The sequence below is a fragment of the Liolophura sinensis genome, chromosome 4, assembly GCF_032854445.1.
Source record: "Liolophura sinensis isolate JHLJ2023 chromosome 4, CUHK_Ljap_v2, whole genome shotgun sequence".
NCBI classification, from domain to species: domain Eukaryota; kingdom Metazoa; phylum Mollusca; class Polyplacophora; order Chitonida; family Chitonidae; genus Liolophura; species Liolophura sinensis.
The window spans coordinates 18,710,478-18,729,968 of NC_088298.1; the positions used below are offsets into that span (position 1 = coordinate 18,710,478).

The window sequence follows — 19,491 nt, forward strand, 5'->3', positions numbered from 1 at the left end:
CACACAAGAGAGAAGCGGTCATCAGTTTTCAATGATGCCGGGCAGACAGTGGATATTCCAGGCATGAATTCCATATTAAAGTTCAGATTTGTAGTCCATGAAGGAGTTCCAGGTCAAATAACAATTAAACAAGGTGTATCAGTCGCGCTTTGATTGCAACTGTTCATAAAAGCATCGTGCAGATGTAATGCTCATGGCTGCCTTTACAGCCCCTAGCCCCAGGTTAAACGATATTAGATACAGTTCGAAAATGACGAGCTTTACAGACCTTAACCGAACAGACTGTGATTCAAAAGTAACGGACGATTACGACTTTCCCGTTAATATGTAAGGATCTCATACCACAAGAGGCGCCATCTATGATGTTACACATGACATGCTGGTCTGAATAAAAGCTGTCGACATGACGGTTACTCTCGGCAACCAGCGCCATCTATGTTGTTAAATACCATGTACGCGATAGATATGTTCATAAGGATAACAGCGCCGTCTATGTGGTTGATCACAATGCAGATCGCCAGAGATTCTGAACGCTCTGTTCATACCTGCCAACGAAAGTGTTATACTCACTGTAAAATTTGAGAAACTTAGAATGAAGGCGTTTGATGGAGTATCCTAGACAAACTAGTTTTTGAACTAACAGCTTGTGACGCAGATTAAAGTCATCACAATTTACGCAAGATCTGACAATTGCTACAAGGCGAGATATGTATACGCCTTATGCAGGACCCTTTGGTATATTGCTATCCAAATAAGTTTAAGTTTTGTAAATAATAAATTTACAATATCAAAATTGAAATTATCCCTTTTGTAAAGGCGGCGTGAAAGGAGACCTTGTTCGTCTTTGTACAGATATAGATACAAACAAGATGTACCATCAGGGCTATCTGTTGTCTCCTTTAAATCCAATGAAGGCGGATAGATTTCCTTCACTGCTTCAGCAATATGGGGGTTATTTAATGCCAATAGATCATCAATATATCGCTTGATAAATGAAAAGGATCGAGCTGTCGTCACACTCTCGTCGCTGTGGTCACACTGTCGTCGCTGCTGTGGTTTAACTCTCTATGCTGGACGTCTGTCACACTGTCGTCGCTGCTCTGGTTTTACTCTCCATGCTGGACTTCTATCACACTGTCATCGCTGCTGTGGTTTTACTCTCTATGGAGACGTCTGTCACAATGTCGTCGCTGCTCTGGTTTTACTCTCTATGCTGGACGTCTATCACACTGTCGTTGCTCCTGTGTTTTTACTCTTTATGCTGGACTTCTATCACACTGTCGTCGCTGCTCAGGTTTTACTCTTTATGCTGGACGTCTATCACACTGTCGTCACTGCTGTGGTTTTACTCTCTATGCTGGACGTCTATCACACTGTCGTCGCTGCTCTGGTTCATCATAGAACATCTCTATGATGCATGTCTTTAATTACATTCCGAAGAATTCAGTTCATTTTCGGTAACTGTGGACTGTTTTAAGTTGGCCATTGTGATTTTCAAATAACATTGCTTTCCATTGCCTTCACCTGTTTTTCAAGGTCATACGACCAATTCCTCCATCTCTCTGTAAACACATTTTTCTTGAACAACTGTTGCTAATTTTACAAAACATTTGATACGTTACATGTACACATAGGTATTGTTAAGAACCTTTTTCATTCTTTGACACCTTTGTGCTACATTTTTCTCAGATAATTGGATAGTTCAAATTATTTTGTGACAGGCACGTAAACATACATATAATATAGCTTGATCTGTTTAAGCAGTTTTCTTCATTCGTGTACCAAATGTACACCTAGCTTTGCTTAATGTACTGTTCCAGATAAAAGTTGAAGTGTTTAAATTTTATTTATACAGTTACATTTACAGATATTCGCCTGGTCGGAATGAACTCCTCGATGGTCGGAAGACTGGAGGTGTACCATGACTCCCAGTGGGGTACGGTGTGTGATGACTCTTTCGAAGCCGAATCCGCCCGCATGGCATGTCGACAACTTGGCTTCGCTGGGTACATTATTTATTTCCAGTACATCTCAATTCACAAGAGCGCAGCAGATTGTCTCGGGAGCCTGTCACCCGATGTAGGTTCAGGTCCAGCTCATGATGACTTCATTTCCTGTCATACATGGAAAGGTCTTCCAGGAGCCTGCGCATTGTTGTATGTTTCTCCGGGCTGTGTACGGTTTCTGGTTTCATAATGCTAGCCGCCGTTGTATAAATGAAACATTCTTGAGTAAGACGTAAAACACCGATCAAAGGGACGAACCAACAGAATATATCAGTTGCCTTTTTATCTTTTTGTGGTGGTACCCCACTGTTTCAGATGCTTAAAATAGGCCTTTTACCAGTGAGGTCGCGTGGTCAAATCCCAGTCTCGGATTTTTAGGTTGCGTTCTTTAGCAGTACTGTTTGTTAGTTTACTATGATTACCCTCCACCCATAAACCTGACCAATAAAATACAACCAAATTTAAACACACGGTGTGTAAATACAGAGAAAACAAGCATATGACATATATCCTTGTACACACATTATTCTATCTAATTTAAAACTGCGGACTTAACATTTAATCATAACGGTGTAAGGTTACTAAAACATATGGTAAACACGAGTTACAAAACTTATTCTGTTGTTGCTGAAATAATTTCATAAACTCGACTAACAAACCAGCATGGCGTCAGGCTATATGGGACTGTCGATACCTATAAAAATAAGGCGTAAAGCACATACTTTGCTAGATTTTCATTGTTTTTTGTTTTTGTTTGTTTAACGGCCGGAGAACGTAATTATAGGTCAATGAATTAACGGGTACACCTTGAATGTACACCTTGAATGATTTTTTTTTTTTTTTTTTTTTAATTGGTGTTTTACTCCGTACTCAAGAATATTTCACTTATACGACGGCGGCCAGCATTATGGTGGGTGGAAATTGGGCAGAACCCGGGGGAAACCCACGACCATCCGCAGGTAGCTGACAGACCTTGCCACATACGGCCGGAGAGAAAGCCAGCATGAGCTGGACTTGAACTCACAGCGACCGCATTGGTGAGAAACTCCTAGGTCATTACGCTGCGCTAGAGTGCTAACCAACTGAGCCACGGAGGCCCCACATCTTGAATGAAGCCATAGTAAACTTTGAACATTGATAACACTTGGTCCCCGTCGATCTGTGGTTTAATCTTTCGGATTTCAATCGCTTATCAGTCACTCAATCAATCTATTTATACCTTAATAGTGAGACGGCCTTGATCCTCCCAAACAAAATCCCTGGCTCCGGACCCATCTGGCTGGACGACGTGCGGTGTTATGGTTACGAGTCGTCTCTGTTTGCCTGTGGTCACAGAAACTGGGGAGACAACAACTGTGGTCATCACGAGGACATCGTTCTCCGATGTGGATATGGTAAGCTGGAATTCTACATTTTTTTTACACGTCTACATCTATGTTGTGACATCATACGGTGCAATAGGGTTTAAGGTGTTGTTTCTGATGACGCGACAGAGCCACATATATCTTACGTGTTTATTGCATCACCAACGTTGAATTTTATATATTTGATGAGTCAGATAGATTATATGTATATGATGTCTTTTGTCACAACACAGAATTATATGTATATCATGTGTTGTGTCACAACACAGAATTATATCTGTCTGATGTGTTGTGTCACCAACACGGAATTATATCTATCTGATGTGTTGTGTCACCAACACAGAATTATATGTATCTGATGTGTTGTGTCACCAAAACAGAATTATATGTATCTTATGTGTTGTGTCACCAACACAGAATTATATCTATCTGATGTGTTGTGTCACAACACAACATTACATGTGTCTGATGTGTTGTGTCACCAACACAGAATTATATCTATCTGATGTGTTGTGTCACCAACACAGAATTATATGTGTCTGATATGTTGTGTTACCAGCACAGAATATTATGTATCTGATGTGTTGTGTCACCAACACAGAATTATATCTATCTGATGTGTTGTGTCACAACACAGAATTATATCTATCTGATGTGTTGTGTCACCAACACAGAATTATATGTGTCTGCTGTGTTGTGTCACAACACAGAAGTATATCTATCTGATGTGTTGTGTCGCCAACACAGAATTATATCTATCTGATGTGTTGTGTCACCAACACAGAATTATATGTGCCTGATGTGTTGTGTCACCAACACAGAATTATATGTATCTGATGTGTTGTGTCACCAACACAGAATTATATGTGTCTGGTGTGTTGTGTCACAACACAGAAGTATATCTATCTGATGTGTTGTGTCACTAACACAGAATTATATCTATCTGATGTGTTGTGTCACAACACAGAACTATATCTATCTGATGTGTTGTGTCACCAACACAGAATTATATGTGTCTAATGTGTTGTGTCACAACACAGAATTATAAGTGTCTGATATGTTATGTCACCAACACAGAATATTATGTATCTGATGTGTTGTGTCACCAACACAGAATTATATGTATCTGGTGTGTTGTGTCACCAACACAGAATTATATCTATCTGATGTGTTGTGTCACCAATACAGAATTATATCTATCTGATGTGTTGTGTCACCAACACAGAATTATATGTATCTGATGTGTTGTGTCACCAACTCGGAATTATATCTGTCTGATGCGTTGTGTCACCAACACAGAATTATATCTATCTGATGTGTTGTGTCACCAATACAGAATTATATCTATCTGATGTGTTGTGTCACCAATACAGAATTATATGTATCTGATGTGTTGTGTCACCAACACATAATTATATCTATCTGATGTGTTGTGTCACCAATACAGAATTATATCTATCTGATGTGTTGTGTCACCAACACAGAATTATATGTATCTGATGTGTTGTTTCACAACATAGAATATGTGTCTGATGTCTTGTGTCACAACACAGAATTATATGTATCTGATGTGTTGTGTCACAACACAGAATTATATCTATCTGATGTGTTGTGTCACCAATACAGAATTATATCTATCTGATGTGTTGTGTCACCAACACAGAATTATATCTATCTGATGTGTTGTGTCACAACACAGAATTATATCTATCTGATGTGTTGTGTCACCAACACAGAATTATATCTACCTGATGTGTTGTGTCACCAACACAGAATTGTATGTATCTGGTGTGTTGTGTCACCAGCACAGAATATTATGTATCTGATTTGCATGTTTCATGAAGCTCTAGTTTTATAAGTGAAATCACATATTTTACTAGGGGTTTCCATTGAATCTATAAATTAAAAGTTAAATAGACATGCTTGGGTAAAGGAACAATGTTGGGCAATTCCAGACGTACACTGGGACAACGATAAGTACTTAGCACATCCTTTTATCTTTCTATTCTTTTAACTATAAGATTCCGTGGGAATTCGCCTTGTCGGTTTAAACTCCCCTGTGGCAGGAAGACTTGAAGTCAGCATTGGAACAGACTGGGGAACCGTCTGCAACGATTTCTTTACACGTGAATCTGCCAGAGTCGCCTGCCGTCAGCTTGGTCTTCCAAAGTAGATCTTTTATATTTATTAACTGATTATAGTCACCCGTGCGGAAAGTTATGAGGGGCTAGTTGAGTCGTATGATGGATTATCCGCGTCACATTTCCATGTCACATTTAAAGGAAAAACAGCCAAAAAGTTTTTTAAAGTTTGAATCAGTAGACAGATCGTCTCATTCTAATATGAAATTGCCCTTTATATTATTTCAACTATACTTTTGCTGTCTGTTTCCTTTAAAATTAACCGGTCCTGCATTTTGTCTTTAATCCCTTCCAGACACCAATATTGAAACGCGTTATTGAAAAGCCTTATACTCGAGTATATAAGATGTAAACATTTTTTTTTTATTATTTTCGTAAAGCAAGATAGAGCTAATCAACTTATTGACAGGAGGCAGCTTTAGGTAAATGTTTTTAAAATAATAACGCTATTGCCTTTGTTACTTTTTTTTCCCACTTCATAAATTTTATCGAAATACGTAGTTTCAAAAGCTCAACAGCTCGTGCCCTCTGCAACTCGCCTTTTGTCCGCAGTGTTTTTTTTTCATATATTTCCTTGGTGAATTCAATTTCGGTTTCATTGTTTAGTTAAATTATTTTAAACAGATTAACCCAATCGCTTTTGTTATCTACTTTTTTCTGTTCCTTCATAAATTTTATCCAAATACGTAATTTCCAAAGCTCACCGGCACTGGCCCACTGATGCAACTTGTCTTTTGTCCACAATGTTTTTTTCCTCATTTATTTTCTCTGTGAATTCTATTCTGGAATCATAAGTGATTTTGAAAGATTAAAGCGATTCCTTTATTACTTTATTTTTTTTTTACTCATCCATAAATTGTATTAAACTATGTCCTTTCCAAAGCTCACCAATTCGGGCCTCATGATGCCTTACAATTCGTCCGTTTTGCTTTAATATATCTTTTTTAGTGAACAGGTGTTCATCTTGGGAAACATTCGCCTCCCAGGGACAGGCTCCATCTGGTTAGACGAAGTAAGGTGTGAGGGCAATGAGACTTCTCTCCTCTCCTGTAATCACAGGGGGTTAGGTCAGGGGCATTGCCAACATAGAGAAGACGTCGTCATCAGATGTGGGCTTGGTAAGCAGGTACTTCATGTCACGCTTCATCATTGGTTATCAGATGTGGGCTTGGTAAGCAGGCACATCATGTCACGCTTCATTATTCATCATCAGATGTGGGCTTGCTAAGCAGACACATGTCAGACTTCATCATTTGTCATCATTTGTGGGCGTGGTAAGCAGGCATATGTCACACTTCATCATTTGTCATCTTTTCTGGGCGTGGTAAGCAGGCATATGTCACGCTTCATCATTTGTCATCAGATGTGGGCGTGGTAAGCAGGCATATGTCACGCTTCATCATTTGTCAGCAGATATGATGATGTGGTCTTGGTAAGCAGGCATATGTCACGCTTCATCATTTGCCGTGAGATGTTGTATTGGTAAGCAAGCATTCATTCGTCATCAGATTCAGTTGTCGTCAGATGCGGCCTTGGTAACCCAAGTCTGCTTAATCCATGATACCTGGGGGCGGGTAATGTGCTACTATTTAAGTATTTACATGAACTGCTGGAAGAAAACTAACAAAGGTAAAAGGACAAGATGCCGGGTTTCACCGCTGAAGTGTGACTATTTGCCATCTATCACATCTGCCCTTTTGTTAGAAGCTACAAATAGAACTTGTGACTTGTAACTTGAACTTATTTATTTATTTGGTTGGTGTTTTACGTCGTAATCAAGAATATTTCACTAATACTACGGCGGTCAACATTATGGTGGGAGGAAACCAGACAGAGCCCGGGGGAAACCCACGACAATCCGCAGGTTGTTGAAAGACCTGTAACTTCAGACTTCAAACTTCAATAGGTAAACTAATTGTAGTTTGAAGTCACCAGTTACAACTTCTTACTTCTAACTAAAGGTCTAACTAACTTAAGTGGATTTTTCCATCAGATCAGAAGAATTCCACAGTCAGACTTGTTAACGGTTCGTCATACAGCGAAGGCCGCGTGGAAGTGCTCTATAACGGGACATGGGGAACAGTTTGTGACAATAGCTTTAATCACAAAGCCGCCAGGGTAATTTGCAGTATGCTCGGCTTCTCAAGGTAAATTACAATAATTTTCTTCTTTGCAGATGTGTTTGTACTCATGATTCAGTTAAAAATACGTTCGGTTTTGTATCGAGCCTCTTGTCCATCTGGTTTAACGTCAAGCACATGTATTGAGGTTGGCTGCTTGAAAGTTTAAAGACCAGATTAGGGATCTGTTCCATAAAGCCAATTCGGACAATTCAAATTTAAACTCCGTCAAATTCTGTCACATTTATTACTTTCTGGTACTGAATGCCGAAATTTTGGCGTGTTGTCTTATCATAAGCTATAATAATGCCTTAACATATTATTTATAAGTGAATCTCCGTTTCCCTCTTCCCACCACAATGCCGGCAGCTGTCATATACGTGAAATATTCTTTAGTAAGGCGTACAACACCAATCAAATAAATAAATAAATATTGAGTAGCTGTCTTCAGTATGAAGTTTTCCAACAATCAGTTGAATAAATAGATAAAAAATTATCAGAATTAAATAAAAAATAAATACATGAGTGCATGAATAAAAATAAATAAATCAACGCAAAAATAGCTTCTGAACACAATATGCGACACAGTCGATGGTTGCAAATAAAATTTACCTGGAATTTCTTCTTTTTCAATAAATCCAATTGGTATTTTTAGGTGGGGAGCAATTGAAAGGAATCGAGCTTATTTCGGAGAAGCACCGAGCGAGACCCCGATATTGTTGGGTGACGTCAGGTGCACAGGATACGAACATGACCTAAACTCATGCCAACATGGCCCTTGGGGAAATCATACGTGTCAACATTCGGAAACCGCTGGAGTAGTCTGTCAAATTTAATAAATCAAGCATCATTAACTTATATGTTGTACACAAACCAAAAGGATAGTCGTGAGTTTCCCATCGCAATGCTGACCATCGTCGTATAAGTAAAATATTCTTGAGGACGGAGTAAAATTCCAATGAAATAAATAAATAAATCAAATCCAATTATCGTTTTCGCAAAGCATTGTTTTAGATCAGTCAAAATATACATTAGCCACTTAAACCAATGGCTTTGCGGTTCAAACAAGTATGCTCCGTCAGCTTCTGTGATATGCACAGACCAAATGTGGGTACCACAAAGAAACTTTGCACAAATGTCAAACTAAGAAAGGTGCTTTACACACTCTATTTTGATGCAGTAAATTAGGCGTCATTATCTTCATGTTCGGTTAAAACTACCAGTTGTTTCCAAAAATATATTAACTTCTTATTGCAGTGAAAATGAAAGACGATTTGCATATTTATTTTGAATCAAAAGATTAAATTTCATTGATTCATTTCATTGTTGCTTAATGCCACAGTGAAGAATTTTTTACTTAGACGACCACCAGTTGTAACCGGTAACCGGAGAGCGCCACAAAAGCCACAAACAATTGGCGAGAAGAACTTTCGTAGATGTGACGCACAGATGAAAGGACAACAGACGGCGCTCACGACCACTCGGGCGTGGTCGACCGCTTATTGTCACCAAGACCACACAAGTAGTAACAGCGGGGGAATCCAGAGCCCGGTTTGAAACCGCTACTCGGATGTTCCAGCGATTGAAAGACGATTATTTGTAACAACAACACCGCGGCACGCTCCCACATGTAGTTCTGGTATTCTAACACTATTTACCAACTTCATTTCATTTGATTGTTGTTTTCATGTCATAGTCAAGAATATTTAACTTATACTACGGCGGCCACATTATGATGGGGTCAGCGATGGCTTGAGTTGAACCTCCAACCTTACTTGTCAGTCTGCAATCTGTACCAATCTGCTGCGATAAAAACCAAGGCGGCAAATAAAGCTGATGAATATGGGGAATAAAATACAATTTCCTAACAGTATACGCCCACCAGGCACTAATGTTTACATTCAAATAATAAGCAATTCTACAAGGCTCTGATTAAGTAAAATTCCGTACAATAACCATTCCAGCATCAGTCAAAATTGATTTCATCCACAATTTGAAGATTTGAAGACATCATACGGATTTTTCTCAGCACCTGTCATGTCAAAGTCTTTGCAAAGTACCTCAAACATTCAGTGAGCTTAAACCGCAAGTACGGCGTAAACACCAATCCAATAACAAATAAATAAATATCCATGATGCAGGACTACCATCAAGGAAAACAGCGACCCCGGTTAGGGTCAGGCTGATAATGTCTTCTGGAGAAACTGTGCACTATAGGTATTGTAGAGGTCTTATCAAAAGTGTTGTTCCCTGCAGGAAAGAAAAAGTCCATCATCAGAGATTCTACCAGCTTCCGTAATACATAAATCGTATCTAAATTTCCGGTGCACAGACAGAATGACAGATATTACATTATTGGCGTTCAATTCATTGGAATGATTCACGCCAAAGCAATACTACAGCATGGATTACAGTTCATGGCGAAACACATGAAAGGTAGCCACAGAAAAAAAACAGTTCATAACAACATCACACAAACGCAAATGGGCTAAACCAGAAACATGCACAGTGGAATTCTGATCATGTAAAGCAATAGTAAAACACACCATTATACACAAAGCAGCATTTCATGCAAAAAAGAAATCGAAACAAGATTACAGCTCATGACAAAACGCACGTAGGCTAAACCAAAATCATGCAGAGAGTAATTCTGGTCATGCAACACTCCATAACAACAACATCCCAACGCAAATGGACTCAACTAGAAACATGCAGAGTGGAACTCTGATCATGCAAGGCAAGGAAAAAAATCAAAACCTATGAAAACTAACAATGCAGTTTGCAACCTTTTGCTGGTTTCTTACAGTTGCCGGGGAACTGGTGGGTGATGTCACTTGATTGTTTGCAAGTAAACATTCATGTACAACGAACACAAACACGACCTTTTCAGTTGATAATAATGCTTAAGCCATGGCACTATGGGACGTGTAATTAACTACCATTTAAACCTTTACATGAACAGTAAGAATAAAATTCGACATGAGGTAAATTAACAAGAGACCTTAATTTACAAGTTCTGTGTGACCAGTTGCCAACTATCATAACGTCGTCGCTGCTCTGGATTTGCTTTCTATGTTGTAAGTCTTTTATTCTATTGTACCGGCAGTACGTACATCATCTGGTCGGAGGGGAGATTTGAAAAAAATGAATGATCTTCCTTGGGCTCTTCATTCACTTCCGTGCTACATGCAACGAGATATATTCGTCACCAATTTTAAAGAAAATGCCAACGAGACAGCCGGATACAAAGTGATTTGTTGGCACATGTATGAAAAAGCAAACGGTGACTTTGTCATACCGGGAGAAAATACCGAGTTCAAACCCGTTTTCGGCTCAGCTGAATAAGTCGAACCTAAAGATTCAGTCCATAGTGGAAAGAGCAATGGACAAATGCATATAATTTCTACATGATAATCCACAAAGCAGCGTTAATATAAAATACAATGTATGCATAAAAGTAGACTTTCATATAAAAGCTGTCCATCAAAATGGACGTATTGGGTCAACAATTCCAAGGCCAATTCCCAAAACAACGTTCAAACCAAACCGCCATTCAAGCATGACGCATGGAGACGGTGCAATTTAGTCTTTTGTCAGTTGACTCCCTACCAAAATTGCTTTCCGCCAGTAAAACGTAACAACACAAGCTCCACACATGGATAAGATTGAAATTAATATTCTTGCTAGGAAAATGAAGTCAGAACACTCTTTCTAATTCATAATGTTGAAGTCCATAAGCTTTCGACCACAAGAACCAATTGCATCGGGTAACGTCACCATTATTCAAAAACCAGTGGCATGCTGGGTATTGGGCGGTGTTAAACTTGTTTTGATGGAGGATGACACTAGTTAACTGAACTGCTGTTGACTTTACTGTAAACCCTCTTTCTGACACTGCCATACTTGAAATCGTTCGCACGTTTTAATATTATATAACTTTAATAAATGAATTTTACTCTATCTCCTGTAGTATATGATCTCCCGGCAGTATGGTTTTAGAGGTGGATATTAGGAAATTAAAGCAATCTAGTTATTCCCCGAGACAGTAGCGTAGGCTGTGTGATTGCATGGGGTATGTTCTACGTCTTGGTGAAGCCATTGTAAAATGAATTACTCTCCACGCCCACTGTCCAGCATGCAACTTGTTTTTTAATAAGTCAATCGAGACAATGAGTTCTTGGTGACGAAACTAAGCTTAGAGAGTTTAACATTATGAATTACAAAAAGCATTCTAACTTCAATTTCTTTGTAATAGCATGACCATCAAACGTATCAATATGTAGAGCTTGGGTTGTTACGTGACACTGGCTAAAGGGAATTTAGGTAGCGAGTATAATTGATTTTAAAGACAGCTGAATATAGACGACTCTCTAAAAGAAATAGACTATAGGAATTTATTCTAGCCTGAAAAGAACATTAATTGGATTGAGCACCTTGCTTCTATGTTACTGTTTATTAAATGTGACGAAAACACAGCTTTTGAGTAATGCTAGGCCAGTGATGTTTAATACATTATAACTAACGTCATATTATTACCTGATTCTGATTATGCTATGGTATTGTACAGGGATTGTATAGTAGTTTGCTTCTGTTTAATTGTTTTCTTAAACCGACATAGATAAAAAGCTGACTGAGATAAATCGCACCAGAGATCGCTCACGTATTTCACCGGTTACCTGCAACCATTTACCAGCTACATTACACTGTCGTCGCTGTCATATTTTTAAGGTCTATATTTTAGTGGAGTTTTTTTTTTAAATCAGCTATAATGTCATTCTCTTTACTCATTCTGTTGTTAAGTATATCTGTAAACTACTTGTAGACATCAGCAAAAGCGATTCCTCTGTAACTAACTGTATACAGCAGTGTCATCTTCTTTTTAAGTAATGACACTCAAGGCCAGTCCAGTGGGAAAATTACTTTCAATAATGTTTTGTTAAACATCAAAGCGATGAACAAACTTGTTTTTTTCTGTTTTTTTTTTTTAATTTTGTCATGGCTCTATTCGTTTTATTGTGCTTTCTGTTTTCTCTTTTGTGCGACAGTCGATCCTAGAGCCCCGTCGAGAATAAGGAGCTCGGAATAAGTTATTAGCCGCTGATTTCAAATGTTTGTATAATATCTTGACAACGAGTCTATTACGATTCCATCTGTCCTTACCTTAATCTATTCACCGTGTGCATTTCCACGCACTTGATCAAACAGGACAGGAGAAGTACCGTGTGGCTTGATAACACAATGTGGCCCCGAACATCAGATGGTACACGAAGTGCTTCACATCTGCATATTTTCGCACCTATGCACCTAGATGAACTTATAAATGAAAAATGACGCTGCGTGTATTATATAGGTAAACGACAACTCTGTCAACGCCAGGAAACAAATTTGATGTCGACATATTTCTCATCTGGAACATATAAACGCAGTGATTATCTGCATCCCACATTTGTGTTGTTTTATTTTTTAAAAACATTGATGCGCAGTGTATAACAGGTGATAAGAGTCTAAACGATGTGGAAATCGGTTTGTTTTGAGGCCGTCTAGACCGTTATCAACTAAGGTGCGGTGAGATAACTGACAGCCTTGAAGTCTATCAGCAAAAATAATCCAGCTCAGACAAACAGGTGAAACAGACTAAAATAAAGTCACAGATTACAAAATATTTTGAATGTTGCCTTATCTTATTATCAAAAAACATATGTTCTTGTGCAAAGGAGTTGACTTTTTCTACCGGAAATGAACTACTTTCTCAGAAATTGTCCACAAAATGGAGCCGATTTGCCGCAGAGTCTTTATATTAGCATGTGGTTCCTGGCGGCCTACAGAAGTAACTAATATAACACCTGTGAATGCGAAGAAGTAATAGTTGGGTAGGTTTCCTTACAATGACGAAAAGACGTTACAGTGGTCGACTACTGCTAGACTTGGGTAAGTAGCAGGATGCTCTCTGTATACATTCACTGTAGGAGATTATGCCATTTACAATTTTTTTGGCAAGAGAAATAACGTCTGTGTTTGTTTTTCAAATTCACTAGTGCTAAATGTTACGTGAGCGCATTGATTTTCCTTACTATTTATGCAGCAAATATTGTTAATATCAACCTCAAAAACATATATCCCCTAACTGGTACCATGCCATACCTCCACATGCAGTTTGCACTTTTCTGTACATCAGATCAAAAATCAACCTAGCATGACCACTATTTTTTCTGAGCTGTTCTTGCCTGAAAAGAAGTTGTAAAATTTTTTTAAATCACACTGGGCGAAAACTTTTCAGTTCTATTCAAAACAAACAAAATTCTGATACATTTTAACTAGATGCAAAATAACAGTGCAGAAATTTATAGCTTAGCAACAACCTAAAATGTTTCTGTGGAAGTATTATCCAATTAGTGCTCTTTAACTCTAGTTTAAAAGGAAATATTGGACCTTTTACCGGAAGATACACGGGACACCCATCAAAAGTAATTCTAATGCATTTCTATTCTGTTATGTTTGTTGGAATTCTGGCTCTAAAACTTTTTTGGCCGACTTCTTGATTTTTTTATTAAATGTGATGACCACAAAATATATTGGAGTAATTTTAAACCTGTGACGTCTAATAAATTGGAAAAAAACAGCACTACATTTTGTAATCATTTTCTGCTTAAGCCAAGACATCAAATTTGTGTAAAAAATTGCTACTGTTTAAACATTTGCATTTTGACGGTTTGAATACAACTTTAAATGAGCTACACGCACTTTGACCTGTCGGATGTCACCAGTTACCTGTGATCGTTTGCTAACAATATCACACTGTCGGCACTTTAGATTTTGTTTTCAACGGTTTACGGTGTGCACTATAATTTGGATACTTCGCTTATTAAAGGCCAATCAGTCAATCTCTTACTCCATCCAGCTCGCATCTGGACGCCTTAAAATAGCTTATAATTTATATATTAACCTAGAAATTTATATGCAGCTTTACATTGATTTTATTTTATTGATTTATTTGATTGGCGGTTTACGCCGTACTCAAGAATGTTTCATTTATACGACGACGCCCAAGGTTATGGTGGTAAGAAAGCAGAGCCCGGGGAAACCCATGACCATCCAAAGAATTCCTGTTTATATATAAATATCTCTGTTCTAGGTCTCATCGCCCTGCTGACGTCACTAAAATGTAAGTCATCTGCACATTTGGCGTCCTTGTGGCCAAAAAGCTTTCCTTTTGTCTTGGGTGGGGGACATGGGGGCTAGTAGGACTAAATAGACCAAGTTATATTAAAACAAGGTAAATGGACGCAGAATTGAGAGATTTGAAAAAAAGGGCATGCGCTTTGATAAAACTGTTAGGAATCCATTTAAATTCCGTGTGAATGCCTAAATACCTGTTTTATAGATGTGTTGTTTTCATTAAACTTGACTAGTGATTAGAAGGGACCCTCGTAAACGCAGACAGACTTCAGAAGAAATAAACTTGGGTATCATATGCTGGCAAAACAACTTTTGTTAACACTGCTCTTGTGAAAAGCAATTTGAGATATTCACCACTCGCCAAGGAGTATAACAGTTTTTGCTGACATTTTTGGTTCATGAAGCGAACAATATATTAATCTAAAGCAGCTTTTTATTCAATATTATTTATTATCATTGTTTCCTTGCACTTTAAAAGGCACTTCTGCGGATGATACCCACGGTCCGAAATGTCTCAGTTGTGAAAAGGTGAACAGTCCGACAGATTGTAAACAAACAAAAAGATGCTGGGCACACGAGGTAAATTCCCTTTCCTTTTACTAACCAAATTATACTGTCGGTTTTTTTTTGTATCATCGCAACTGTGATCTAAAATATACAGAAATGTTGTCAAATGCGCTTAACACGAGGACGGATATGGTACCATCTAAGCATTTACATATATATTTAGAATAATGCCTTGAGGTAAATTAATCAATTACCGGATTTACATGTACTATCCACACTGTAGTTGTATTTGTGTGTTGCTACTCCTAAATAAAATAACTGTGGGGACCATCATATGAATACAGCTCTGTGTGCTTAAAATGTATGCTGTAAAACTGTTCGAAATTGTGAAGCATAAAATATCAATCACAGTTTCCGTAGACTAGACAAAAGGAGTAGCCTATTTTTGAAACCGTGAAGCTTCAGTAGACATATCGTATTAGTCTGAATTTCCAGAAAACGATTAAGCAGTTTGGGAAATCATGATACTTACGATGATATATTGTGTTGGAATTACCCTAGATCAAGAGATAGTGTTCTACTGTTGGCAATACCTTGTGTTGTTACACGGTATTAGTCCACATCCAGTAAATCACGAACGATGTTTGACATGTAGATTTCTATTCAATGATTTGTTGTATTCTCTTGGTCGCCTACTTGAGGTTCAACGTTTTGGACCTTGATTCAGTCATATCAAGGCAAGACACCCAAAGTAGTCCGAGTGTATTAAACTCTCCCAACTACAGGTAACCTATGTCTTTGTAATAAAATTACCAGAATCACTGTAAAATATGTGTGATGCAATTTGTCTACTTTTTTGCGTTTATGTATTTTTTGATGCGTGACAGGAATGCTACTCACAACACCTGGTCAGTGCCAGCGGAGCGACGTGGTACAACTTTGGATGTAAAACACAAGAGGTGAGACCTACTGTTAATTACTCAGATAGACCCAAATGTCTGTAAACTTGAATACGCACGGTGGGATTTCATTGACGGATAAGTATTGCTGTACCATAGCCATATTACGTGTAACTATAGTCATGCAAGCATATGTTACATGCCCTTAGTGCTGGGTACCACAGGATTTATCAGGCGAGTCAGACTGAATACCGTATCAAGGCGAGTGAACGTGGCGCTCACTCTCTCAAAACTACTGTGTACTGTTGATACGCAGTGTTGTGGCAAAATGGATATCCACATTATTTTGTCTAACAGCAGTACACATATTGTGTAATTCATGTACCACACCCACAGTGACCTCTGCATAAATGTGTGTACAGCTGATATACATGTCACTGTGGATGTGCAAATGTGTACACGATCGTTCTAGAGAGTACAGGTACAAGGCGACTAGGAATGTACGTAGTACATGGCAGTATACATGTATGTAAGCCAGTCTTGCTTTTCCAATGGATAAGCCTTGAGAATCCGGGGGTACATGTATGACGACAACTTCATGCATGCTATCCGGAAATAATGTTAAACGGGTTAATTCCTTGGTTTCCATCAGCTTTCCCATCTACATCTACTCGTTCGACACAGTTCGTTTCGTTTAATCGACTTTGCCAGCAGACGACTGCGACGTAATCGAAAAGTATTGTAAGTGACGTCAGTCGAATGTGACAGGTGTCATTAAGTGTCAAGAAAAAAGCCCTGCCATGACATGTCAAACGGCCAATTTTGCCTGTTAATTTCGTTAAAGTTAGAGAATTTATTTGCTGATTTGATATCTGCATTATTACACTTTGTGCTCAACAAGCTGCAGTGTTAATTTTACCATTCTGCTCATAAATGGAGCTACGCAATTTATCGCAGAAATTCTGCTGATAACCCCTGTCCAAAGCACACGTGAGCATTATATGTGAAATATCACGGCTTTCGACACCTTGCTGATCAGATTTACATGTAGGTTATACTTGTAAATTTATTTAATGCAGTCAATTTCGTATTTTAATGAAATCAGGTATTTTAGTTTTCAGTGATGAGGCGACTTTCTTTATCATTAATTTTTTTACTCGAGAGATTATGTATTTACAGTCTGATCATTTCTTGTGCCTGTGACCCTTTTCATTACCTCATGTCTTTCGTGACAAAGTATACTTATCTCTGGTTTTTATGGTTGCTTATCTTTGTTATGTTTTCCATGGCCACATGTCTTGTCAGACATTGCTTACCATTCTTTGAGTTTTGTCATTGCCTGTGCTTCTCATCTTTTCCTAGGCCATCTTCTCATCTTTTCTTTCGAGATAGAGTTTATTAGTTCGGTATGTTACCGTTGTTTTTTGTAACGAAGCTAACGTCTTCAGACTTTTCCTGTTGCCTATGTTTCTTACTTTTGGCCTTGCGTCTTTTTTGACATAGTTTACTTTTTCATTTTTGTACTTACTTGTGTTTCTGATCTTTTCCATGACCAGGTATCTAACTGGCAATGTTCACCTATTTGCAATATTGCAATTGCCTGTGTTTGTGGTTTTTCCATGACCAGGTATCTACCTGGCAGTGTTTACCTATTTGCAATATTGCAATTGCCTGTGTTTGTGGTTTTCCATGATCAGGTATTTACCTGGCAATGTTTACCTATTTGCAATATTGCAATTGCTTGTGTTTGTGGTTTTTCCATGACCAGGTATCTACCTGGAAATATTTACCTATTGGCAATATTGTAATTGCCTGTGTTTGTGGTTTTCCATGACCAGGTGTTTTCCTGGCAGCAATTACCTATTTGCAACATTGCAATTGCTTGTCTTTGTGGTTTTTCCATGACTTTTGTAACACAGTTAACATATTTGCAAATTTGCCTTTGCTGGCGCATGTTATATTCCCCATGACTACAGGTGTCAGTTTTGTAAATGTTTGCGGTTTATTTTTTCTATGACCACACGTCTTTCATCAACCATTGCTTGGGTTTATCTGTTGACAGGAATGCAGGCTGCTAGAAACTGCAGGAGGTCGAGGACGACGATTTGACCCAACAATAACAACGTGTGAGCGATGCTGTACTGGTGATGCCTGTAACACTCACATCTGTTCAACAGTAACGGGTAAATTATACTGTCACCCCTGAAATTCCATTTAGCTTTTGCACAACCCATAATGTTACTTGTTTAATGTATATTTCCGCCCCAAACTTTCCGTGGATAGTTAATAATATGAGTAATACACGTGAAGTTGTAATAATGCGACTGATGAATAAATAAAACACGTGAATGTGTAATAATATGAGTGATAAGTAAATAATACACCTGAACGTGTAATAATGCGACTGATGAATAAATAAAACACGTGAATGTGTAATAATATGAGTGATAAGTAAATAATACACCTGAACGTGTAATAATGCGACTGAGGAGTAAATAAAACACGTGAATGTGTAAAAATATGAGTGATAAGTAAATAATGCACCTGAACGTGTAATAATGCGACTGATGAGTAAATAAAACACGTGAATGTGTTCAGTAATTCCGTTCTTTACAGTGATGTATTTGCGACATTGATGAATACTAGCAAAGAACTCATCACATACATGAGTTCATCTACAGAAAGTGTTTCTACATCTTCTTATGTTCAGGGCATAGCCACAGCACCACACATATACTATTTTCTGTACAAAATGCGGGAATATATGTAGAACAGGTAATATGTAAATGGCTTATGTGTCGTAATGAACGACTCAAAAAATAAACAACATGGTAAATCTTAAATCATCAACAGATACATAATAATTTTAATAATAATTTCAATAAATTTAATAATTTTAAGACGCTTCAGCCTGGGCTGTATTTATTTATTTATTTATTCATGCTGGCTTTCTTTACGATGGCACGTGGGAAGGTATGCAGAAAACCTGCGGATGGTCGTGGACTTCCCCCGGGCACTACCCGGTTTCTTCCAACCATAATGCTGGCCGACGTCGTATAAGTGAAATATACGACGTAAAACACCAATCAAATCAATAAATAAAAATAAATATTAATTTATTTTATTGTTGTTTTACGCCGTACTTAAAAATATTTCACTTATACGTCAGCCAGCATTATGGTTGGAGGAAACTGTGTAGAGTCCGAGGAAAACCCAATACCACCCGCAGGTTGTTGTAAGACCTTCCCACGTATTGCTGGAGAGGAAGCCAACATGAT

General features: G+C 38.1%; 1 pseudogene; it reads left to right on the forward strand.

Moving 5' to 3' along the window:
• The window catches only part of LOC135464497 (deleted in malignant brain tumors 1 protein-like), a 61,060-nt pseudogene that overhangs the window by 11,906 nt on the left and 29,663 nt on the right, over positions 1–19,491 (forward strand).